This window comes from Aegilops tauschii, chromosome 2 (assembly GCF_002575655.3).
Source record: "Aegilops tauschii subsp. strangulata cultivar AL8/78 chromosome 2, Aet v6.0, whole genome shotgun sequence".
Lineage (NCBI taxonomy): Eukaryota > Viridiplantae > Streptophyta > Magnoliopsida > Poales > Poaceae > Aegilops > Aegilops tauschii.
The window spans coordinates 65,994,255-66,022,102 of NC_053036.3; positions in this window are offsets into that span (position 1 = coordinate 65,994,255).

Sequence of the window (27,848 nt, forward strand, 5' to 3'; positions counted from 1 at the left end):
CACCATCATGATCTCCATCGTCACCGGCTTGACACCTTGATCACCATCGCAGCATCGTGGTCGTCTTGCCAACTATTGCTTCCACAACTATCGCTAACGCATAGTGATAAAGCAATTACATGGCGTTTGCATTTCATACAATAAAGCGACAACCATAAGACTCCTGCTAGTTGCCGATAACTTTTACAAAACATGATCATCTCATACAATAACGTATATCACATCATATCTTGACCATATCACATCACAACATGCCCTACAAAAACAAGTTAGACGTCCTCTACTTCGTTGTTGCAAGTTTTACGTGGCTGCTACGGGCTTCTAGCAAGAACCGTTCTTACCTACGCATCAAAACCAAAACAGTGATTTATCAAGTTTGCTATTTTAACCTTCAACAAGGACCGACCGCAGTCAAATTCGATTCAACTAAAGTTGGAGAAACATGCACCCGCCAGCCACCTTTATGCAAAACTAGTTGCATGTCTGTCGGTAGAACCGGTCTCATGAACGTGGCCATGTAAGGTTGGTCCGGGCCGCTTCATCCAACAATACCGTCGAATCAAATTAAGACATTAGTAGTAAGCAGTATGACGATCACCGCCCACAACTCTTTGTGTTCTACTCGTGCATATCATGTACGCATAGACCTGGCTCGGATGTCACTGTTGGGAAACGTCGCATGCAATTTCAAAAAAAATCTACGCTCATGCAAGATCTATCTAGGAGATGCATAGCAACGAGGGAAAGATTGTGTCCACGTACCCTCGTAGACCGAAAGCGGAAGCGTTTGACAACGCGGTTGATGTAGTTGAACTTCTTCTAGCTCCAACCAATCAAGTACCAAACGTACGACACCTCCGAATTCTGCACACATTCAGCTCGATGACGTCCCTCAAACTCCTTATCCAGCAAAATGTCGAGGGAGAGTTCTGTCAGCATGACGGCATGGTGACGGTAATGGTGAAGTGATCTACTCACGGCTTCGCCTAAGAACTACGTGAATATGACCGGTGGCGTAAACTATGGAGGGGGGCGCCGCACACGGCTAACATATGTTGTGTGTTCTAGCGTGATGACCCACAAGTATAGGGGATCAATTGTAGCTCTTTTCTATAAGTAAGGGTGTCGAACCCAACTAGGAGCAGAAGGAAATGACAAGTAGTATTTAGTAAGGTAATCTCTGCAAGTGCTGAAACTGTAAGTAATGAGTAGTTTGATAGCAAGATAATTTGTAACGAGCAAGTAACGATAGTAACAATAAGTATGCAGCAAGGTAGCCCAATCCTTTTGAGGAAAAGGACAGGCCAAAACGGTCTCTTATAATAAGCAAAGCATTCTTGAGGGTACACGGGAATTTCATCTAGTCACTTTCATCATGTTGGTTCGACTCGTGTTCGCTACTTTGATAATTTGATATGTGGGTGGACCGGTGCTTAGGTGCTGTTCTTACTTGAAAAAACCTCCTACTTATGATTAACCCTCCAGCAAGCATCCGCAACTACAAGAAAAGTATTAAGAATAAATTCTAACCGTAGCATTAAACTTTTGGGTCCAATCGGTCCCTTACGGAATAGTGCATAAACTGGGGTTTAAGCTTCTGTTACTCTCGCAACCCACCATCTATTTACTACTCCACAATGCATTCCCTTAGGCCAAAATATGGTGAAGTGTCATGTAGTCGACGTTCACATGACACCACTAAGGGAATCACAACATACATACCATCAAAATATCGAACACATATCAAATTCACATGATTACTTGCAACATGATTTATGCCGTGACCTCATGTACGAACGTAACTACTCACAAATAGTAAACATGTTCATGATCAGAGGAGTATTAATATGCATAATGGATCTGAACATATAATCTTCCACCAAATAAACCATATAGTGATCAACTACAATATGTAATCAACACTACTAGTCACCCCCTAGCACCAATCTACAGTTCCGGTAACAAGATCGAATACAAGAGATGAACTAGGGTTTGAGATGAGACGGTGCTGGTGAAGATGTTGATGGACATTGCCCTCCCCAAGATGGGAGAGTTGTCGGTGATGATGATGACGATGATTTCCCCCTCTGGGAGGGAAGTTCCCCCGGCAGAATCGCTCCCCGGGAGGGCAAAAGTGCTCCTGCCCAAGTTCCACCTCGAGACGGCGGTGCTCCGCTCCGAAATTCTTCTCCTCATTTTTTCTAGGTAAAAATGACTTATATACCAGAAGATGGGCACGGGAGGTGGGCCGAGGAGGCCACAACCCACCAGGGCGCGCCAGGGGGGCCTTGCGTGCCCAGGTGGGTTGTGCCCACCTGGTGGCCCCCCTCTGGTAGTTATTGGCTCCAATATTTCTTAAATAATCCATAAAATTCCCTGTAAAGTTTCAGCTTGTCTGGAGTTGTACAAGATAGGTGGCCTGACGTAGCTTTTTCAGGTCCAGATTTCCAGATGCCGGAATTCTCCCTCTTGGTGTGTACCTTGCAAATTATGACAGAAAAGGCATTAGAATTACTCCAAAAAGCATTATTATGGATAAAAACATTGTAAATAACAGTAAGAAAACATGATGCAAAATGGACGTATCAACTCCCCCAAGCTTAGACCTCGCTTGTCCTCAAGCGAAAACCAAAATCGAAAAACATGTCCACATGCTTTGAGAGAGAGGTGTCGATAAAAACAAAATACGGACATAGAAGCATCATGTTGATTATTATAACATCAACAAATTTAAACATAGTACTTTTATCATATACTGAAGGAAATATGCCCTAGAGGCAATAATAAAGTTATTATTTATTTCCTTATATCATGATAAATGTTTATTATTCATGCTAGAATTGTATTAACCGGAAACATAATACATGTGTGAATACATAGACAAACAGAGTGTCACTAGTATGCCTCTACTTGACTAGCTCGTTGATCAAAGATGGTTATGTTTCCTAACCATAGACATGAGTTGTCATTTGATTAACGGGATCACATCATTAGGAGAATGATGTGATTGACTTGACCCATTCCGTTAGCTTAGCACTCGATTGTTTAGTATGTTGCTATTGCTTTCTTCATGACTTATACATGTTCCTATGACTATGAGATTATGCAACTCCCGTTTACCAGAGGAACACTTTGTGTGCTACCAAACGTCACAACGTAACTGGGTAATTATAAAGGTGCTCTACAGGTGTCTCCAAAGGTACTTGTTGGGTTGGCGTATTTCGAGATTCGGATTTGTCACTCCGATTGTCGGAGAGGTATCTCTGGCCCCACTCAGTAATACACATCACTATAAGCCTTGCAAGCATTGTGACTAATGAGTTAGTTGCGGGATGATGTATTACGGAACGAGTAAAGAGACTTGCAGGTAACGAGATTGAACTAGGTATCGAGATACCGACGATCGAATCTCGGGCAAGTAACATACCGATGACAAAGGGAACAACGTATGTTGTTATGCGGTCTGACCGATAAAGATCTTCGTAGAATATGTGGGAACCAATATGAGCATCCAGGTTCCGCTATTGGTTATTGACCGGAGAGGTGTCTCGGTCATGTCTACATAGTTCTCGAACCCGTAGGGTCCGCACGCTTAACGTTACGATGACAGTTATATTATGAGTTTATATGTTTTGATGTAACGAAGGTTGTTCGGAGTCTCGGATGTGATCACGGACATGACGAGGAGTCTCGAAATGGTCGAGACATAAAGAATGATATATTGGAAGCCGATGTTTGGACATCAGAAGTGTTCCGGGTGAAATCGGGATTTTTCCGGAGTACCGGGAGGTTACCGGAACCCCCCGGTAACTTAATGGGCCTTATTGGGCCTAGGTGGAAGAGAGGAGAGGAGGCCAGGGCAGGGCCGCGCGCCCCTCCCCCCCAGTCCGAATAGGACAAGGAGAGGGGGGCGGTACCCCCCTTCCTTCCTCCCCTCCACCTTTTCCCCCTTTCTCTCCTAGTCCAACATGGAAAAGGGGGGGAGTCCTACTCCCGGTAGGAGTAGGACTCCTCCGGCGCTCCTCTCCCCTTGGCCGGCCGAACTCCCCTTGCTCCTTTATATACGGGGGCAGGGGGGCACCTCTCTACACACAATTGATCATTGATCTCTTAGCCGTGTGCGGTGCCCCCTCCACCATATTACACCTCGATAATATCGTAGCGGTGCTTAGGCGAAGCCCTGCATCGATAGAACATCAACATTGTCACCACGCCGTCGTGCTGACGAAACTCTCCTTCAACACTCGGCTGGATCGGAGTTCGAGGGACGTCATTGAGCTGAACGTGTGCTGAACTCGGAGGTGCCGTGCGTTCGGTACTTGATCGGTCGGATCGTGAAGACGTACGACTACATCAACCGCGTTGTGTCAACGCTTCCGCTTTCGGTCTACGAGGGTACGTGGACAACACTCTCCCCTCTCGTTGCTGTGCATCACCATGGTCTTGCGTGTGCGTATAATTTTTTTGAAATTACTACGTTCCCCTACAGTGGCATCCGAGCCTGGTTTTATGCGTTGATGTTATATGCACGAGTAGAACACAAGTGAGTTGTGGGCGATATAAGTCATACTGCTTACCAGCATGTCATATTTTGGTTCGGCGGTATTGTGAGATGAAGCGGCCCGGACCGACATTACGCGTACGCTTCCGCGAGACTGGTTTCACCGTTGCGAGCACTCGTTGCTTAAAGGTGACTGGCGGGTGTCTGTCTCTCTCACTTTAGTTGAACCGAGTATGGCTACGCCCGGTCCTTGAGAAGGTTAAAACAGCACCAACTTGACAAACTATCGTTGTGGTTTTGATGCGTAGGTAAGAACGGTTCTTGCTAAGCCCGTAGCAGCCACGTAAAACTTGCAACAACAAAGTAGAGGACGTCTAACTTGTTTTTGCAGGGCATGTTGTGATGTGATATGGTCAAGACGTGATGCTATATTTTATTGTATGAGATGATCATGTTTTGTAACCGAGTTATCGGCAACTGGCAGGAGCCATATGGTTGTCGCTTTATTGTATGCGATGCAATCGCCATGTAATTGTTTTACTTTATCACTAAGTGGTAGCGATAGTCGTAAAAGCAATAGTTGGCGAGACGACAACGACGCTACGATAGAGATCAAGGTGTCGCGCCGGTGACGATGGTGATCATGACGGTGCTTCGGAGATGGAGATCACAAGCACAAGATGATGATGGCCATATCATATCACTTATATTGATTGCATGTGATGTTTATCTTTTATGCATCTTATCTTGCTTTGTTTGACAGTAGCATTATAAGATGATCTCTCACTAAAATTTCAAGATAAAAGTGTTCTCCCTGAGTATGCACCGTTGCCAAAGTTCGTCGTGCCCAGACACCACGTGATGATCGGGTGTGATAAGCTCTACGTCCATCTACAACGGGTGCAAGCCAGTTTTGCACACGTAGAATACTCAGGTTAAACTTGACGAGCCTAGCATATGCAGATATGGCCTCGGAACACTGAGACCGAAAGGTCGAGCGTGAATCATATAGTAGATATGATCAACATAGTGATGTTCACCATTGAAAACTACTCCATTTCACGTGATGATCGGTTATGGTTTAGTTGATTTGGATCACGTAATCACTTAGATGATTAGAGGGATGTCTATCTAAGTGTGAGTTCTTAAGTAATATGATTAATAGAACTTAAATTTATCATGAACTTAGTACCTGATAGTATCTTGCTTGTCTATGTTAATTGTAGATAGATGGCCCGTGTTGTTGTTCTGTTGAATTTTAATGCGTTCCTTGAGAAAGCAAAGTTGAAAGATGATGGTAGCAATTACACGGACTGGGTCCGTAACTTGAGGATTATCCTCATTGCTGCACAGAAAAATTACGTCCTGGAAGCACCGCTGGGTGCCAGGCCTGCTGCAAGAGCAACACCAGAAGTTATGAACGTCTGGCAGAGCAAAGCTGATGACTACTCGATAGTTCAGTGTGCCATGCTTTACGGCTTAGAACCGGGTCTTCAATGACGTTTTGAACGTCATGGAGCATATGAGATGTTCCAGGAGTTGAAGTTAATATTTCAAGCAAATGCCCGGATTGAGAGATATGAAGTCTCCAATAAGTTCTATAGCTGCAAGATGGAAGAGAATAGTTCTGTCAGTGAGCATATACTCAAAATGTCTGGGTATAATAATCACTTGATTCAACTGGGAGTTAATCTTCCGGATGTTAGCGTCATTGACAGAATTCTTCAATCACTGCCACCAAGCTACAAGAGCTTCGTGATGAACTATAACATGCAAGGGATGAATAAGACAATTCCCGAGCTCTTCGCAATGCTAAAGGCAGCGGAGGTAGAAATCAAAAAGGAGCATCAAGTGTTGATGGTCAATAAGACCACTAGTTTCAAGAAAAAGGGCAAAGGGAAGAAGAAGGGGAACTTCAAGAAGAACAGCAAGCAAGTTGCTGTTCAGGAGAAGAAACCCAAATCTGGACCTAAGCCTGAGACTGAGTGCTTCTACTGCAAGCAAACTGGTCACTGGAAGCGGAACTGCCCCAAGTATTTGGCGGATAAGAAGGATGACAAGGTGAACAAAGGTATATGTGATATACATGTTATTGATGTGTACCTTACCAGAGCTCGCAGTACCACCTGGGTATTTGATACTGGTTCTGTTGCTAATATTTGCAACTCGAAACAGGGACTACGGATTAAGCGAACACTGGCCAAGGACGAGGTGACGATGCGCGTGGGAAACGGTTCCAAAGTCGATGTGATCGCCGTCGGCACGCTACCTCTACATCTACCTTCGGGATTAGTATTAGACCTAAATAATTGTTATTTGGTGCCAGCGTTGAGCATGAACATTATATCTGGATCTTGTTTGATGTGAGACGGTTATTCATTTAAATCAGAGAATAATGGTTGTTCTATTTATATGAGTAATATCTTTTATGGTCATGCACCCTTGAAGAGTGGTCTATTTTTAATGAATCTCGGTAGTAGTGACACACATATTCATAATGTCGAAGCCAAAAGATGCAGAGTTTATAATGATAGTGCAACTTATTTGTGGCACTGCTGTTTAGGTCATATCGGTGTAAAGCGCATGAAGAAACTCCATAATGATGGACTTTTGGAATCACTTGATTATGAATCACTTGGTACTTGCGAACCGTGTCTCATGGGCAAGATGACTAAAACACCGTTCTCCGGAACTATGGAGAGAGCAACTGATTTGTTGGAAATCATACATACAGATGTATGTGGTCCGATGAATATTGAGGCTCGTGGCGGATATCGTTATTTTCTCACCTTCACAGATGATTTGAGCAGATATGGGTATATCTACTTAATGAAACATAAGTCTGAAACATTTGAAAAGTTCAAAGAATTTCAGAGCGAAGTTGAAAATCATCGTAACAAGAAAATAAAGTTTCTACGATCAGATCGTGGAGGAGAATATTTGAGTTACGAGTTTGGCCTACATTTGAAACAATGCGGAATAGTTTCGCAACGCACGCCACCCGGAACACCACAGCGTAATGGTGTGTCCGAACGTCGTAATCGTACTTTACTAGATATGGTGCGATCTATGATGTCTCTTACTGATTTACCGCTATCGTTTTAGGGTTATGCTTTAGAGACGGCTGCATTCACTCTAAATAGGGCACCATCGAAATCCGTTGAGACGACGCCTTATGAACTATGGTTTGGCAAGAAACCAAAGTTGTCGATTCTTAAAGTTTGGGGTTGCGATGCTTATGTCAAGAAACTTCAACCTGATAAGCTCGAACCTAAATCGGAGAAATGTGTATTCATAGGATACCCAAAGGAGACTGTTGGGTACACCTTCTATCACAGATCCGAAGGCAAGACATTCGTTGCTAAGAATGGATCCTTTCTAGAGAAGGAGTTTCTCTCGAAAGAAGTGAGTGGGAGGAAAGTAGAACTTGATGAGGTAACTGTACCTGCTCCCTTACTGGAAAGTAGATCATCACAGAAACCAGTTTCCGCGACACCTACACCAATTAGTGAGGAAGTTAATGATAATGATCATGAAACTTTAGATCAAGTTATTACTGAACCTCGTAGGTCAACCAGATTAAGATCCGCACCAGAGTGGTACGGTAATCCTGTTCTGGAGGTTATGTTACTAGACCATAACGAACCTACGAACTATGAAGAAGCGATGGTGAGCCCAGATTCTGCAAAATGGCTTGAGGCCATGAAATCCGAGATGGGATCCATGTATGAGAACAAAGTATGGACTTTGGTTGACTTGCCCGATGATCGGCAAGCTATTGAAAATAAATGGATCTTCAAGAAGAAGACTGACGCTGACGGTAATGTTACTGTCTATAAGGCTCGACTTGTTGCGAAAGGTTTTCGACAAGTTCAAGGGATTGACTACGACGAGACTTTCTCACCCGTAGCGATGCTCAAGTCTGTCCGAATCATGTTAGCAATTGCCGCATTTTATGATTATGAAATTTGGCCAATGGATGTCAAAACTGCATTCCTGAATGGATTTCTGGAAGAAGAGTTGTATATGATGCAACCGGAAGGTTTTGTCGATCCAAAGGGAGCTAACAAAGTGTGCAAGCTCCAGCGATCCATTTATGGACTGGTGCAAGCCTCTCGGAGTTGGAATAAATGCTTTGATAGTGTGATCAAAGCATTTGGTTTTATACAGACTTTTGGAGAAGCCTGTATTTAGAAGAAAGTGAGTGGGAGCTTAGTAGCATTTCTAATATTATATGTGGATGACATATTGCTAATTGGAACTGATATAGAATTTCTGGATAGCATAAAGGGATACTTGAATAAGAGTTTTTCAATGAAAGACCTCGGTGAAGCTGCATATATATTAGGCATCAAGATCTATAGAGATAGATCAAGACGCTTAATTGGACTTTAACAAAGCACATACCTTGACAAAGTTTTGAAGAAGTTCAAAATGGATCAAGCAAAGAAAGGGTTCTTGCCTGTACTACAAGGTGTGAGATTGAGTAAGACTCAATGCCCGACCACTGCAGAAGATAGAGAGAAGATGAAAGATGTTCCCTATGCTTCAGCCATAGGCTCTATCATGTATGCAATGCTGTGTACCAGACCTGATGTGTGCCTTGCTATAAGTTTAGCAGGGAGGTACCAAAGTAATCCAGGAGTGGATCAATGGACAGCGGTCAAGAACATCCTGAAATACCTGAAAAGGACTAAGGATATGTTTCTCGTTTATGGAGGTGACAAAGAGCTCATCGTAAATGGTTACGTTGATGCAAGCTTTGACACTGATCCGGACGATTCTAAATCGCAAACCGGATACGTGTTTACATTGAACTGTGGAGCTGTCAGTTGGTGCAGTTCTAAGAAAAGTGTCGTGGCGGGATCTACGTGTGAAGCGGAGTACATAGCTGCTTCGGAAGCAGCAAATGAAGGAGTCTGGATGAAGGAGTTCATATCCGATCTAGGTGTCATACCTAGTGCATCGGGACCAATGAAAATCTTTTGTGACAATACTGGTGCAATTGCCTTAGCAAAGGAATCCAGATTTCACAAGAGAACCAAGCACATCAAAAGACGCTTCAATTCCATCCGGGATTTAGTCCAGGTGGGAGACATAGAAATTTGTAAGATACATACGGATCTGAATGTTGCAGACCCGTTGACTAAGCCTCTTCCACGAGCAAAACATGATCAACACCAAGACTCCATGGGTGTAAGAATCATTACTGTGTAATCTGGATTATTGACTCTAGTGCAAGTGGGAGACTGAAGGAAATATGCCCTAGAGGCAATAATAAAGTTATTATTTATTTCCTTATATCATGATAAATGTTTATTATTCATGCTAGAATTGTATTAACCGGAAACATAATACATGTGTGAATACATAGACAAACAGAGTGTCACTAGTATGCCTCTACTTGACTAGCTCGTTGATCAAAGATGGTTATGTTTCCTAACCATAGACATGAGTTGTCATTTGATTAACGGGATCACATCATTAGGAGAATGATGTGATTGACTTGACCCATTCCGTTAGCTTAGCACTCGATTGTTTAGTATGTTGCTATTGCTTTCTTCATGACTTATACATGTTCCTATGACTATGAGATTATGCAACTCCCGTTTACCAGAGGAACACTTTGTGTGCTACCAAACGTCACAACGTAACTGGGTGATTATAAAGGTGCTCTACAGGTGTCTCCAAAGGTACTTGTTGGGTTGGCGTATTTCGAGATTCGGATTTGTCACTCCGATTGTCGGAGAGGTATCTCTGGGCCCACTCAGTAATACACATCACTATAAGCCTTGCAAGCATTGTGACTAATGAGCTAGTTGCGGGATGATGTATTACGGAACGAGTAAAGAGACTTGCCGGTAACGAGATTGAACTAGGTATCGAGATACCGACGATCGAATCTTGGGCAAGTAACATACCGATGACAAAGGGAACAACGTATGTTGTTATGCGGTCTGACCGATAAAGATCTTCGTAGAATATGTGGGAACCAATATGAGCATCCAGGTTCCGCTATTGGTTATTGACCGGAGAGGTGTCTCGGTCATGTCTACATAGTTCTCGAACCCGTAGGGTCCGCACGCTTAACGTTACGATGACAGTTATATTATGATTTTATATGTTTTGATGTACCGAAGGTTGTTCGGAGTCCCGGATGTGATCACGGACATGACGAGGAGTCTCGAAATGGTCGAGACATAAAGATTGATATATTGGAAGCCTATGTTTGGACATCAGAAGTGTTCCGGGTGAAATCGGGATTTTTCCGGAGTACCGGGAGGTTACCGGAACCCCCCGGTAACTTAATGGGCCTTATTGGGCCTAGGTGGAAGAGAGGAGAGGAGGCCAGGGCAGGGCCGCGCGCCCCTCCCCCCAGTCCGAATAGGACAAGGAGAGGGGGGCGGCGCCCCCCTTCCTTCCTCCCCTCCACCTTTTCCCCCTTTCTCTCCTAGTCCAACATGGAAAAGGGGGGGGGGGGGAGTCCTACTCCCGGTAGGAGTAGGACTCCTCCGGCGCGCCTCTCCCCTTGGCCGGCCAAACCCCCCTTGCTCCTTTATATACGGGGGCAGGGGGGCACCTCTCTACACACAATTGATCATTGATCTCTTAGCCGTGTGCGGTGCCCCCCTCCACCATATTACACCTCGATAATATCGTAGCGGTGCTTAGGCGAAGCCCTGCGTCGATAGAACATCAACATTGTCACCACGCCGTCGTGCTGACGAAACTCTCCCTCAACACTCGGCTGGATCGGAGTTCGAGGGACGTCATCGAGCTGAACGTGTGCTGAACTCGGAGGTGCCGTGCGTTCGATACTTGATCGGTCGGATCGTGAAGACGTACGACTACATCAACCGCGTTGTGTCAACGCTTCCGCTTTCGGTCTACGAGGGTACGTGGACAACACTCTCCCCTCTCGTTGCTGTGCATCACCATGATCTTGCGTGTGCGTAGAATTTTTTTGAAATTACTACGTTCCCCTACATATACTTCCCATGAATAAGTAACAGTTCATCACATAATCGAAGTATAAAGCAAAAAATCTATTAGAAACCAACAAACTATGTTCTCAGTCAATTTTGCAACTACAATTCATCATCTTTTCAGGAAGGGTCATGTGTCGGAGCCTTTAGGCAAGTCCACATACTCAACCATCATATTGTCTTCTATGATTGCTAACACCCACCTCGTACACATGAGTAAAACGTGTCAACCGGACACATAGAAATATAGGGGCTTATAGTTTTGCCTCCCAACATACTCACCTCAAGGGTGAAGTCAACAATAATAACTCATGCTATCTATATTCAACTGGACATATGTGCCTAGATCTTTCCTCACCACATGATGCTTGCCAAAAGAGAAAAATAAAAGAAATAGAAGGAAAACTTTGACTCTTTGCATAAAAATAAATACATAAAATTAAACGATAGACCCTTCGCAGAGGGAAGCGGAGGTTGCCATGTGTTTATTTTTTTGCATGCTCAATCCCTTAGTGCAAAAGAACGTCACGTTACATTGCCCCTTAAGATGACAACCTTTATTATGCAGTCTGTCGCTTTTATTCTTTGTCATCCAAGTTCGTGCAACGCTCAATTTTCTCTTACACTAAAAGATCTTACATATTTAGAAGCAATTTTTATTGCCTTTTTGCACCGATGACAACTTACTTGAGGGACCTTGCTCAATCCCTAGGTAGGTATGGTGGACACTGAAAAAAGATTTGGGTTTAAGGGGTTTTTGTATGCACAAATAGTATCTCTACTTAGTGTGGAATTATTGACTATCAAAGATAAGGGGCAAGCATCACATGTTAAAGGATCTATGACAATATGACTTATATGTGAATATAAACATACATAAACCATTACATTGTCTTCCTTGTCCAACGTCAACAATTTTGGCATATAATATTTTGATGAGGGCTCACAATCACAAAATATTTATAGGATAGTCTCTACTCCTAATGTCTGAGTTGGTGAATAGTCTCCACGTTTTTTTTTTCTGGTTTTTTCGTCCTCGTCTCATCACCACTAACCCCTTCCCACCAGTTTTTCCACGAACGAACCCCTCCTGCGCGCCCAACACACGCCCTCCCTCGTCTCATCCCCTCCAAATCCTCCTCTCGACCCCCTGGCTAGGGTTTCACCCGCTGCCGCCGTCACCACCCCACGACCTCTTTGCCCCTCTCCCTCTCGTCACTCTCTCTAGAGTTGCGGCGGCATCGACATCGCGATCTCGGTATGCACCATACGTCCCTCCCTCAACCTCACACCCGCACTTGCCTGCCCCTTCTGCACCATCTCCGAGCCGCCACCTGCACAAGGCATGCTCCGACCAGTGCAACCGCCAAGGTCGCCGACCACATCGTGCACACCCATGCCATCGACCTCGGCGGACGGTGCCGCAAAGTTTGTCAGTATGTCCGGTTGGTCGAGGAGCGCGAAGGAAGTGGGCTGAGGGGGCGTGGGGCGGCGGAAGAAGCAGCATGGGTGTCCTACGGTGAGCGCTTCGAGGGATTCTGCAGAGCAGCTCTCCCCGGAGGCCTGATGCATCCAGCCGTACAAGGTAGCTGCGGCCACTTCCCTGTGATGGGTAGCCCTTATATACATCTTGGCAATTCCCTGTTATGTTATCTAAATCTTGGCCACGTATGAGGCAATAACCACATGCACCATTGTCTTCTATCTCCTTGCAGTAACTTCAGTTACTTGCAGCCAATGGGATCTATGCTATGAGGGAACATACATGTCAGGGCACAGATGCGTCCATCGGCCCTCTTTGTATTACTGCGTGTTGGTCTGTTATCATGCGGCACAAACCTGATGGTTGTTAGAATGTTGAAAGAGACGACTTCATTAGTTCATCAAGTAGTTTTTTGCTGTTGTGAAAGGATTACGATTGACCAACAAAAAATAACACTTTTGATTTCTCAAAACAAAAAAATAAATCGTGGAGCATCTAGGTAAGGAATGCAGCTTTGTATGAAAGTTTTAGTGCACTTCCAATATATAGCTAGCAAGTGCAGGTAGAAATGGTGTGATAGGCCTTGTGCCAAAAAGAGCAAATGTTCTATGATGGCATGCAATGTGATTATTAATGAATGGTAGATGGTTCTTAAACTTATGTGATACTGTGTTTAAATTTTCTTTAGTTGATCATGTTACTTACGGACAATTGCCATATTTGGACACACATTCGTGATTTCCTCACTTCCACCAAGGCGAAGAGGCAAAGGCTATTGTCGATGCGCCATTCTGAATGCACCGCTACTTTTTACTGTGATGTGGAGGTACAACTTCTAACTGGTTCTATAGAGTGTGAATTCAATACTATCTTTATTTTGCAAAAGCTGTACTGGTATCCATGTTTATTGTGCATTATTTATTTTAGACTTTAGGATTGCTGAAATATTCAAGGTTTGCTTCTGGCCTACTTTGGATTTAGGTAGATATTTGTTCGCAGGCGTAAAAATCTTCCTTTTGGTTATGTAATTCATTTTCTTTCATCGTACACATCAAAGTAGTAACTAATTACTTTACCAAAGATGATGTATTTGGATGAAATTGGACTTAAGTTTTTTCAAGCTTGATGTGCACTTATATGGAAATTGAAGGGGAACAAAGAGTATTGTTGGTTCCCGTGGTGATCATTTTTTAACTTATTATAAGGAAGTTCATCCATTTAGCATGTTTTTGTCTCAACTGCAACTGTACAAGGTGCAGGTTGTGGTAAGTTTCTCGCGAGTCATATAAAATTTCAGGGCCTTAAATTACGTAGATCAATGAACTGAAATATACCATTTTACCAAATAAATACTGGTAATATGACATTCATAACTAAGTTGATTTATCCCAAAGCTGCAGTATGGTCACTACTCTGTTTGTTCTTGAATAAATCGATACTTCAATAACTGACGTATTCTTGTAGCATATGAAGTTCAAGTAGAGGTAGAAATAGAACCGTACAGGTACTGTGATGTCATGTGTCGTGTACAATGATCACAAGACAATTTGGATGTTCTACCTTATTTACAGTTTACTCATGCAAGCTTCTTTAATTAGAAATAAAAATGAGTTATCACAAGACACAATTGCTCTTACAGTCCATTCTTGATGAACATATGTGTTTCTAGGATACCAATTCGAATCGTTTCTTGGTTTCTTGAACGAAGGGTTTGCAAACCTTTATACAAGTTTTGAGTTTCGGCCACATCTAAAATGATTTCTATGTAGATGAGTGACTTGCTACATGTGTGGTGAAGTGTGTTTTTGACCACATCTAAAATGATTTCTATCTAACTTTACTCAGATTCAGTGAAGGTGAATCTCAATGAGGAGTCGAACGCACAGCCCATCAACAGCCTCGTGACAAACTCTGAGTCTATCGCTCCCATCAACAACAACCAAATGGAACATTCCTCAGTTTTTAAGTCTTCGTGCATTTTACCTATTACTGGACTGGCTTTGGTAAGCCAACTAAGAAACACTTTGATCTCAAAATAAATAAATTACTATAACTAAGGAGCAATATCACGCCAATCTTTGGTAAGCAAAAATACTCAAATTTGTTTGAAAAAAATAGAATAGTTACATCACTGAATTTCTGATGGTTTTCTGTCGGAAGTTAGTTCAGTTAGGCATTTCTAACTGCCTAAGCTCGATTTCTCTTTAGTTGCTCTCAAGTTTGATATAATCTGCAGGAGCAATCCAAGAGCTAAAAACTACAATGATCTCACTATCCACCAAGTATTGTTATTTTTCTCTACCTATGTCCTAATCAGGTGCGTCACCTCCTATTGACTTTGCCTACTGAATTATAACAAGTCTTGAACTTTGTTCACTGATTTTTCTTATCCTGCTTGTTAGCTTTTCATGCCATTCTACATGCTGCTCATAATGTGCATTTCTTGTTATTTGCTAATGGTTGTACTTGACAAAGTTTGGTCTGTTGTTGAAACACATTAGTGTGGCAGCAAATTCATAATGTGCATTTCTTGTTATTTGCTAATGGTTGTACTAGACAAGCATGGTCTGTTGTCGAAACACACCCATTATGTTATGTCCAAAATTAGCTTGTTAGTCCTTTTTAGTGGGGCTCACTTATATATATCTCAATTTCTCCTCTAGCTGTTTATTACATATTGTGAGATTGGCACAAAGGCTGGAATAAAAACGAGTATGTCTTTGGATTAGCAAGAAGAATAAAATGTCTACTGTTGACGCATGTTCGAACTTAAATGTATTCTGTTAACAATTTACACTTTACCTTAATCTCTGCTTTGTGTTCAGGCCCTCCAGAGCTTGAACCTTCTTCAGCAAATAATGGTCACCGAGTTCTCATATTCAACCACTGGACCAGAATGCTTGATATCTTTCAATGGACATTGGAAGTAATACATATATGCATCTCAATGGGGCTTATTTCTTTCCTCAACGAGTTACAGTACAGTAGGAAAGGTAAAGTGAACACACAACTTGGTTTTATCGTTATTAGAATGGCACTATACTATATTCCAGGCTAAGCAGAAGTGGCGTTGGCACTGAAGAACATCAGTTTATCTTTAAGAGATCTCAATTTTGGAGAGTCTGATGTGTTACGAATTATTGTTGTATATAAGGAGAATAGTGGGAGAAGATCTGCAGTTTTGTATGTGTAAGTTTTACTGAGGTAGTTTTTTTTCTTTGAAGATCCTAACCGTTTATCTATTTGCTCCTTAGATTCACTTACTGATTGTAAATTGCTTTACTTCCTTGGACATAAAAACACAATATGCTTGTATTTGTGAAACTGCTACATTTTTCTGTACAATGGTGAAAGAGCTACATTTTTATATTGCTCTATGATTCATTTTCTTCTATTCCATATGCACATACGAAACTTGAAAACTACACCACAACTCTTAAGCATGCCAAAATATAATGATTATCACTCGGACATGAGTGAAACTGGATGGATCCGGTAATGATGGAGGCGAGATGGGGCCATGGAGCCTCCTTTTGCGCAGGAGGGAGCAGGCCTAAGCCAAAGGCAACAATTGTGGCCGCTTCCAGAGCCGAAGCCAACCGCGGAGTCCATGTCATGGTCGCCCCAGAGCTGAATCCATCGCCTAGGCCAGAGAGTAGGAACTGCTGTCGCGGAGGTCATGTCTGAACCTAAACCTGAACTTTCTATGGATGGTAAGATGTCCTCCTCAATCTTCTGGCAGCCGGTGCTCATTGGCCTCTCCTCACTATTCAGCTGCTGATTGTTTGAAATAGATGGGTTAACACTTTATTTTGTTGGTCCCTACTAGACGGAGTGATGGTGAGACACAAGAGATTATCAGGCCTATGCATATAAATAAAATTAAACATTGATCTTTCTTATCTCTGATATACTTTTGCCAATGATGAAAGAACTGTTGTTCTGGATGTACACCTACTGTGTTGCTTATTTTGCCATCACTCTTCTCGTTTACCTTAGGAGTAGTACCTATCTTAGAAAATGCTCCTAATTTGGGTTAAATTTGGAAACATTTATGGATGGATAAATTTATGCACTTGTTCCTTTATTACCTATAATTGTATAGCCTATGATCTTATACGGTTGAGGGCCACTTATCCTATTCTTTATGTGTGAAGTTAAAAGCTAAACATAGCTAATGACATAAGTGATCTGTTGAAATATATCGCGGAAGTAATTACTTATTTTTGTTTCTACTTCTTCGGTGGCAACTGGCAATTTTCCTATTAATGGAGCAAGTTGTGCTGGTTTAACTTCAAAGTGGTATAAGAAACTTGCAGTTCTTTATTTTAGTTATCTTGTAAGCTACAGAAAATAGCAGTATCATCCATTTGTCTGCAGATGCTGACTGAATGATTGTTCTGTCTCTGCTGACCCACAAGATACTGAAGTTGGTGCCGGATGAGTGGCCCCTGTTAGGTGTTACTGGTAATCCAAACATATATTAACGTTTAAGGACTGAAATTGAGGAATATAGTAGGTATGATGAGTGGGATGCGAAAGGTGCAATAAGGAGACGTTAGTAGATTGATTGTTTATATTAACGTACTTTTAGTTTTGAAATTATGATGTGAGCGTATGATCGAAGCCTGGTCATATTGTGTGTAAAAGGATTTTCCTTTTTCATCTGTGCTTCCCTGTGAGTGTTCATTTTGTGAGATGAAGAAAGAAAGAAATGCCTTTGTCAAGGGTTGCATATGGTGCTATGTTTTCTTTATAAGAACAAACACAATAGTCCAGGTTTTTTTTATAAATGGCGTCCAAGTTCTGTGAGCTATAAGCCGAACTACATGATTAGGAATCGTTCTTTTCAGGAGTTAGATTAAACTAATACCATGAAATTATATCATTCTGCGAAATGGAAGCATAGTGGATTCGATTGGAAAATGTTGGTTTTTGTTGCCGAGTATAGGCGGCCAATCCATGGGACGGCACCCACACTAAGCTACTATCTCTGTTGCTAAATTTAAGTCTTTTTAAAGATTTCAATAAAAACTACACAAGGATGTATATAGATGTATTTTAGAGTGTAGATTCACTCATTTTGCTTCATATGTAGTCCCTTATTGAAATCTCGAAAAAGACTTGTATTTAGGAACTGGGGAGTTGAAACAAAGCTGTTTCTGCTTAAGATTAAAGAGCAATTTCTCAAAATAATTGAAATAGGGGATGCGAATGTCCTATAAGGAAAATGTGTACAATGAGGGATATTCAATATTTTAACGTGTGGTTATATTAACTTATAATTATGGTGTGTAAGCATTTGTACTAATATAATATGTTTTCACGTGAGAAGGTTGTGGATGTGCATCGTAATGGAATTTAACACAAAGGAATGAATTGGCTTAACTTTATAACAACGCTTGTATCACATAGTGAAAATTGAAAGAACGTACATCATTCAAGTGCAAGGGTCTGGATTACTGTGAGTGAGTAGAAATTACAGTGAGTGCCGGTCTATTGATTTGTACATTTAAAGAACTGATGTAGCATGGCAATGGCATACTCCACTTTAATGGAGAAAGAGAGAGAGAGGGGGGGGGGGGGGGCTTACTGTTCACCCACTAGGCTTGTTGCGACACATGGACAATTAGCTATTATGTTGAACCATTTGAATATGCATGCCCCATTGCAACACATGGGCTTCTTGCTAGAAATGTCCCGCTACGGAGGAAAACCGAGTAGGAAGGGGAGTGTCCGGCCGAAAAAGGGAAGGGGTGCGTCGTGGGGTGTGGTTTTTGTGTTGGGACCGTGTGTTGGAGATTACATCGCGGATTGTCGGGACAATCACATTTCTTCCTCATATATGAGCTGGATTTGGGGGACCCGCATTGTCCAGATGATTGAATTTTGGGGAGCCCGTTGTGTGCCTGTTCGATATTCGAACACGTCCGAACGTATGAGGGAGAAATAAGCTTTGACCTTGAAGAAAAGCTTAACCATTTGTCTAATTCATCTATATGCATTGTAGCCCGTAGCAACGCACGGGCATTCTACTAGTATATTTATATGTGAATCTTCCCTTCCCTTATTAATTCTTTCATGAGTTGCATCACTGACTAATGCTATGTTTGTCAATCTCTAATAAAATTTTCTACTTATACTTTTCCTTATGTGGTGCTATCACCTACCATAGGATTAGTATATGATCTTATTGATTTATTTCCTTTCTTTTATTTGCTTTCTTTCTTTTTTTTTTCTTATTTCTTTTCTTTATTTGCAAGATGAAAGTAAAGAAAGCAAAAACTCAAACTAAACTTTATTATATAACTGCACACGATTACAATGATAGATCACTGAGCAAACTCTCAAAGAAGAAAAGTTCGAACTAAACTTTATTCATCTAAGCAAAAGATTGAACTAAGATAAGTAAAAGCAAAATGATAGTGGGATGATACGATATCGGGGCACCTCCCCCAAGCTTGGCGGAAGCCAAGGGGAGTGCCCATACCCGATACTTAGTTCTCTTTTGGTGGTGAAGAAGGTGATGTTGGTGGTGAAGAAGGGATCTTGTCCTCGGATTTCCATGGCAGTGGTCCACCATCAAAAGAGGAGGAGTGAGTCTCACGGGTCCTGCAACTAGCAGCAAACTCATATCTTTAAACCTCGCCTCATATTCAAAGACTTGGTTTTGAAGGTCATAGATCTGGCTTTGGAGGAAGTTGATTTGCTCGTTGAAGGTGAAGATGATGTCCTTCATGGGCTTGCCATCCACCTTGAGATCACAGGAAAGCTCCGTGATCATGAGGTGATTGGCATTGAGACCACGCTCCACCATCCCCTTGCACCGGAAGACTTCTTGCTCCATAGCTTCAAGCCTGGCCTCCACGGTTCCCGTGCCCATGGGACCTTGCTCATTGCGGATGTACAGCACCCCCTCATGCATCTGGATGGTTTGAGGGTGCGGCACCACCTCCCGCAGATATGGGTTGATGACGTTCTTGAAGAACTTGTCCTCGGAGGAGCTTGAAGCAGCCATGATAGATCGGATCTGATAGAAAATAGCAAGGTAAAAAGAGAACAGAGGATTTCTTCACGATACAGTGATTAACAGGTTCAGGAAGTATATATAGAGTTTTTTTATCTTGGAGGACAAGTACATGGCAGAAAAACAGAGTCCGGAAGGTGTCCCAGGTGGGCACAACCCACCTGGGCGCGCCAGGCCTAGCGCGCCCTGGTGTCTTGTGCCCACCAGGGGACGCTTCCTGGAAGTTTCTTTATTTCCAAAATTCAAAAATATTCCAAAACTGAAAAAAATTTATTTTTGCGGATTTTTTGGAGTCCATTTACTTACCGGATCACGTGCCTCCTTATTTTGACGATTCTGGAGTGTCCCGAAAGGAATCTTTTATGTGTTCTTCCAGTGTCAATGTTTGGATAATATCGCTTTCAACATTAATTGGCGTACCTGAAATATAATGCTTTATTCGTTGCCCATTGACAACCTTCGGGTTAGTACCTTCAGAGTTATTTATTTTGATGGCTCCAGACCGGTAAACCTCCTCGATGACATATGGGCCTTCCCATTTCGAGAAGAGCTTTCCTGCAAAGAATCTAAAACGAGAGTTGTACAAAAGAACATATTCTCCAACCTTAAACTCACGTTTTAGATTCTTTTGTCATGCCGTCTTTTAACCTTTTCTTTGAATAATTTTGCATTTTCATAAGCTTGGGTTCTCCATTCATCTAATGAGCTTATATCAAATAACCTCTTTTCACCAGCAAGTTTGAAATCATAATTGAGTTCTTTAACTGCCCAATATGCTTTATGTTCTAACTCAAGAGGTAAATGACAAGCTTTTCCATAAACCATTTTATAAGGAGACATACCCATAGGATTTTATATGCGGTTCTATAAGCCCAAAGTGCATCATCTAGTTTCTTAGACCAATTCTTCCTGGACCTATTGACAGTCTTTTGCAAAATTAATTTTATTTCTTTATTGCTAAGCTCATCTTGACCACTAGACTGAGGATGATAGGGTGATGCAATTCTATGATTAACATCATACTTGGCAAGCATTTTACGAAAAGCTCAATGAATAAAGTGTGAACCACCATCAGTCATTAAATATCTAGGAACTCCAAACCTTGGGAAAATAACTTCCTTAAGCATTTTAATAGAGGTGTTGTGATCAGCACTGCTAGTTGGAATAGCTTCTACCCATTTAGTAAGATAATCAACAGCAACCACTACAAAAAAATACACTTCCGTGATGATACGTGTTTGTCACAGTAGGTCGCGTTTTTTGTCATGCATGTACATCCATGACAATTTTATGACAGAATCAAGATAGTCATACCCGTGCTGTCGTAGAAGTGTTCCATGACATTACCAAAATTATCATCACGGAAGTGTCCACTTCCATGACGATAAATCGCGCGTCACAGAAGTGCTTTCGTCAAGGGTGACCGACACGTGGCATCCACCATAACGGAACGCCGTGTAACGCCCCAAGACCGGCGCTTCAGAAGACTTCCTTATTTTCTTGATCGCCGTGTGTTTCTTTTGGTGCTTGCTCTTTTATTGTTGCATTGCATCATGTCATCATGCCATCATGTCATTAATCTTTGCATAAAACTCAACCAAGTAAATTGCATGGATCTTCGATCTATTTAAATCGAGGGAAATGCACATGGTGCTTTCTCTTTATAACATATATCCTCCCAATATTATTAGGGAGCTATATTAAAATATTCCATTAATTGGAGTTCACCATAACACACTTGCAAATATCCCAATGCCTTTGTTATCTTAATTCTTGGTCTCGAACCTCGCCTTATATTTTTTTATCATATTCCGGAGCCCCAGCAAAAATCCGAACATTTTTGCACCTTCCCAATCCTCACTTCCTATTCGAATCATTTGTATTTATATCGTCCAATCAGGCCACTTCTACTTTTCCTGGATCAAGCGCATTTTTGTGAGTCCGGGAAAATAATCCCCATGCCCAAACTCCACTCTAATCTCTCTCGACATTTCTTCTAAAGCTTTTGTTTCTTTGAAATAGAGAGATAATTAGAGAGTGAGAGAGAGCCCAGCCGCCAGGCCTCTGGCCATTTCCCTCTCTACTGGGCCGGCCTCTAAGCCTCATCCTTCCTCCCAGTAACCCTAGCCCGATCCGATCCCCATCTCCTTCCCTCCAGCGCCGCCAGTGCCCGACCCCATCTCCCTCCCGAGCGCCGATCCCTTCTCTCCCTCGACCCCTCGCCCTCCTCTCGATCTCTCCCTCCACTCTCTCCCTCGCGCCGCCACTCTCAGGGACAAGCCCCTCTTCTCCTTCCCGAGCCACCGCCGGCGCCCAGAGCCCTCCGCTCCGCCGTGCCTCCTCCCCGCTGCAGGCCCCCTCTCATGGCGCCGCCAGCCTGCAGGAGCTCCCCCTCGCATGCTGCCTCACCGCCGCCTCTCCTCCTGCTTCTCCTCGTCGCCACCAATCCGCCGTTTGCCTACTCCATCGACCGTCCCGGCCACCCACGCTGTTGACGGCCGAAGCCCGGCCGCGTCGTGCCTCTGCTGCCGGCAGCCTCGACCTCGAAGACCCGTGCCTCGCCGTCGTTTCCCCTGCCAAGCCCCTTCTGCACGCACCCTCCTGGCAAGCCGTGCCCCTCCATGGCTTTCTGCCCGAGCCACCAACCCGCTGCGTCTGCGCCGCCGACCTCCGTCTCCAGCCGTTGCCGGCGAGCAAGCCTCGCTGGAGGACGTCGTCCTCACCCGGTTCCTCGTCGCCAGCCCCAAGCCTTGCAGCTGCCGGAGCAGGACCTCCTCGTCGTGGCTCTGCCTCCACTAGCAGCCTCCTGCTGCCTGTCATCTCCATGGTCTTGAGCAGCCCAAGCCGCCGGGCATTCTGGCCCTTGCACATCGCTGTTGACCCGAGAAGACCACCGCCAAGTCCAAGGGCTATCCCCGAAGATTTTGGATGCGCCAAGTTCCACGACGCCACATAAGTTTCTTCTTGAACGTGTACGACTACGCAGTTTTGCCAAGTACCACGACATCCGGAGCCCCGGATACACCAAGACCGTCCCAGATAATGTCAAGTACCTCTACCGACGACCCCGAACATCTACGGAAATGTGTACCACTACCGTCACCGAAGACCCGTTTAACGGAACCGTCAAGTTCGACTTCCTTCGTGTGTACCACTACTTTCCTCGACGATTTTGAACCGCCACGAAATACACGCTTCAAAGGTATAACCCCGAGACGACACCCGTGGACTGAATGCAAGTGTTGTATGAGTTGCTCGTGTGTGCACCGTTTCCGAGAGAGGTCTTTGCACGTTCCTCGATTGCCATGCCCCCATACCGTGGGAACCCGGAATCCGGGAGCAGCCCACCATCTCTTGCGTGTTTCACACATCCGCACAATTCTCTTTTGCGCCGGTATCTCCATGAGCTACCGGAACCGATATGTTGCCGTGGCATCATTTTCGTTATCGTTGCCATGGCACCCTTTTCGTTCCACCACGGTAACAAATGCTTCATAACATGCTCATGTCCACACTTTCATAAAATTGCTTAAAAACTTGCATATGCCATCCGCATCATGATAACAACATTTAAAATGTCTAAGATTGATGGTTGCATTAAAATTGCTAAATGACATGAGGATTTTTCGGAATTGTTGTTTGTTATTCCGGCCTCATTTAAATTGCCTAGATAGTTAGTTTATTTATGCTTCACCTCTTGCCATGGTAATCAACATTTAATACGTCGAGTACATAATGAGAGAGAACCAAATAATTGACGTGGTGTTTCGTCAATATGCAACTCGTTGCATATTGAGCTCCACTTAACTTGTAGTTTCGTTTGTGCACTTTGCCATGCCATGCCTCATTAAACCGGACATGCATCATACTTGATTGTGCATCATGCCATGTTTATGATTGGGTGTTTACTATGTTGTTTGTTTCTTTCCGGGTTGTTTCTCTCGTTAGCTTCGGTTTCTTTCCGGAGTTGTGAGGATTCGTTTGACTACATCCGTATGTCTTCTTCATGGACTCGCTCTTCTTCCTAGCGGGATCTCAGGCAAGATGACCATACCCTCGAAATCACTTCTATATTTGCTTGCTAGTTGTTCGCTCTATTGCTATGCTGTGCTACCTATTCACTTGCTCTTCAAGCCTCCCAAATTGCCATGAACCTCTAACCTTTGTCAACCTTCCTAGCAAACCGTTGTTTGGCTATGTTACCGCTTTTGCTCAGCCCCTCTTATAGCGTTGCTAGTTGCAGGTGAAGATGAAGATTGCTCCATGTTGGATTATGTTTATGTTGGGATATCACAATATCTATTATATTATTAATGCATCTATATACTTGGTAAAGGGTGGAAGGCTCGGCCTTATGCCTGGTGTTTTGTTCCACTCTTGCCGCCCTAGTTTCTATCATACCGGTGTTATGTTCCTTGATTTTGCGTTCCTAACGCGGTTGGGTGATTTATGGGACCCCCTTGACAGTTCGCTTTGAATAAAACTCTTCCAGCAAGGCCCAACCTTGGTTTTACATTTTCCTCACCTAGCCTTTTTCCCTTGGGAGTCGCGCATCCCGAGGGTCATCTTTATTTTACCCCCCGGGCCAGTGCTTGTCTAAGTGTTGGTCCAAACTAGAGCACCGTGCGGGACCATCCCTTGGTAACTTGGGTTACGTCGGTACCTGTACGCTTTGCTTATCCGGTGTGTCCTGAGAACGAGATACGTGCGACTCCTATCGGGATTGTCGACACATCAGGCGGCTTTGCTGGTTTTGTTTTACCATCGTCGAAATGTCTTGTAACCGGGATTCCGAGACTGATCGGGTCTTCCGGGGAGAAGGAATATCCTTCGTTGACCGTGAGAGCTTATAATGGGCTAAGTTGGGACACCCCTGCAGGGTATTATCTTTCGAAAGCCGTGCCCGCGGTTATGTGGCAGATGGGAATTTGTTAATATCCGGTTGTAGAGAACTTGACATTTGACCTTAATTAAAACGCATCAACCGCGTGTGTAGCCGTGATGGTCTCTTCTCGGCGGAGTCCGGGAAGTGAACATGGTTTTCGGGTTATGTTTGACGTAAGTAGGAGTTCAGGATCACTTCTTGATCATTGCTAGCTCCACGACCGTTCCGTTGCTTCTCTTCTCGCTCTTATTTGCGTATGTTAGTCACCATATATGCTAGTGCTTGCTGCAGCTCCACCTCACTACCCCATCCTTTCCTATAAGCTTAAATAGTCTTGATCTCGCGGGTGTGAGATTGCTGAGTCCTCGTGACTCACAGATACTTCCCAAACAATTGCAGGTGTCGATGATACTAGTGCAGGTGACGCAACTGAGCTCAAGTGGGAGCTCGATGAAGATCTTGTTCGTTGTGTTGTTTCTTTTCATATTGATCAGTAGTGGTACCCAGTTGGGACGATCGGGGATCTGGCAGTTGGGTTGTCTTCTTTTCTTTTGGTTCCGTAGTCGGACCTATGTGTGTATCTTGAATGATGTATGAGTTAATTATGTATTTTGTGAAGTGGCGATTGTAAGCCAACTCTTTATCCCTTTCTTGTTCATTACATGGGATTGTGTGAAGATGACCCTTCTTGCGACAAAACCACAATGCGGTTATGCCTCTAAGTCGTGCCTCGACACGTGGGAGATATAGCCGCATCGTGGGCGTTACAAGTTGGTAATCAGAGCCATCCCCGACTTAGGAGCCCCCTGCTTGATTGAATCGCTGGCGTTGTTGAGTCTAGAACAAAAATGTTTTGAGTCTTAGGATTATATATATCGGAGAGTAGGATTCTTTTTACTCCTCAGTCCCTTCGTCACTCTGGTGAGGTCTCCTGATGTAGAAGTTTTGACTCTTCTCTCCTCAAATTTCACTAAATTTTTTTAGGATCACGCGGGTATCTTGGAATCGTTCTGATGGTTTTGTGACGAGAACATTGTTCTTGGTGCCTCCTGACATTTAGGGGTTGTGGCAGTGTCCCGGGGAGTTGAGCTCCGAGGTGTTGTCGTCACAATTTTATCGTTGCAGTTCTGGAATACCTGAGTTTCGCCGACATCGAAATCTCTTTTATGCAGTTGTTGGTGAGATCACCTCGACGCCACCCAGTACTAGGGCGGGAGTTCGGGAGTATTGCCATAACTCGTATAACGGATGCTTTTCGAAGGTTGAGGTACACGATTTCCGAAGGTTTCTTGGTTATGTGTTGACGGATGGATACAACTGGATCTAGGGATTGCTAGTTTGGGTGATATATTTTGTGTCCCCTGTATCCCCAACACCAGATTGCATAACCAGAAAGTTTCGGGAGTTTATAAGTGGGAATTCAAGTAGCTCTTAGGATATCTTTCCGACAGACGCATGATATGAGATTGGGGTTCGACGTCTAGTGGTCTGCCTGTACACGGTTGGTTTTACAGTGGTCTCGTAGTGTCTTAAAGAGTCCTTGGCTATGCCGACTTGGGGACGCTTCGTATGTCATGTGCACAGCCTTGTACATGATGGTGCTGTACGATCGAGCCCGTGTGGGCCCCACCACGAAAACTTCGGACGAAATCTCTATCATATGTTTGTTCCAGCTTATTCCGCAAGCCAAATCCTTTGTTTTGTTTTGTTTTGTGGTATTCGAGTTGCTTCGAAGTCAAATGTTGAATCCATACCTTCCCTAAACGGTGTTCTCATATTGCTATGTGGATACTAATCCTTTTTGATCTTGAGGTCGTCATGTTAAATTCTTTTCCAACCGGCGTGCTTCTCTTCAAGTGCATCCAGTCATTCCAACATTCGCAAGATCAATTCTAAGCTTTTCTCAACGGTGTTCGTTTCATCCGACCCAAGTTGCCTTTGTTTTCCCACCCTCCCACCCTTTTTCTTCAAGGACTCATATTTCTTAACCAAGTATCCTTTTTATTGATGCAAAGTCTCTTCATTCTTTTCTTTCAATGTTCTTATCCGGTGATTTTCCATGAAGATGCTCACGAAACTTCAAGTTCATCATTCTTCATTCTTGTATTCTTCTCCGGTGGATTAAATTCAAGCTTTGTCGATCATATCTTTTCCTCGTTTCAAATGTTTTCTCGTACCGGTGCACCTCTTAATCTTCCACTTCTCGCTATTCAATTGTTCTGGAGTGATGAAGATATCTCAGAAGATTCAAGTTTCCATTCTCAATTCACTCAAGTTATTTTGAGGATGCTATCTCATTCAAGCCATTTAATTCAACCGGCGCAATCTTTCTTTTAATCATTTCAACGGTGTTTCTTCTGAGTGGGCCCTAACCCACAGGTCTTTTTCCAGGATTTTACCTGACTCTTCTAAATCTTTCCGGAGTTATTCTCAAATTCTTTGCAAAGTTTGACGTAAGAATGATTTATCATCAGTCATATTTCTTTCTCCAAGATCTTTCAAATTCTTTTCATTGTTGATTCAACCTTTCTATTCTTCATGGTTCCGGAGTGCCTCATAAATTCAGGGTGGTGTTTCTCGTCATCATTCTCAACATTTGAAGACCGAAGAAGAGTTTTTCCTCCAAATCTTATCCGTTCTCTTGAAGATTCATAGTTCTAGCTTATGCCATCCTCTCATAGTTGTTTTCGATTGTGAGAATTCTTTTCATACCCATCCGGAGCATTTCATGAGTTGTTTTCATTTCTTGATCATCCAAAGGCCATCATTTCAGAAGATTTCTTCGTTCTAAGTTTTCAGCCTCGTTCTCCAATTACTCTAAATTGATGTCTCTTCGTTCATCTCCATATTCTCCCGGTGCATCGTTCAAGTATCCTCTAGTCAGCTCGTGATCTATTCGTTCTCATGTATCTATTTTCCCTTGAGTATTTTCGCGCGTTCTTTAATTCTTATGGTGTTTCGTCCTC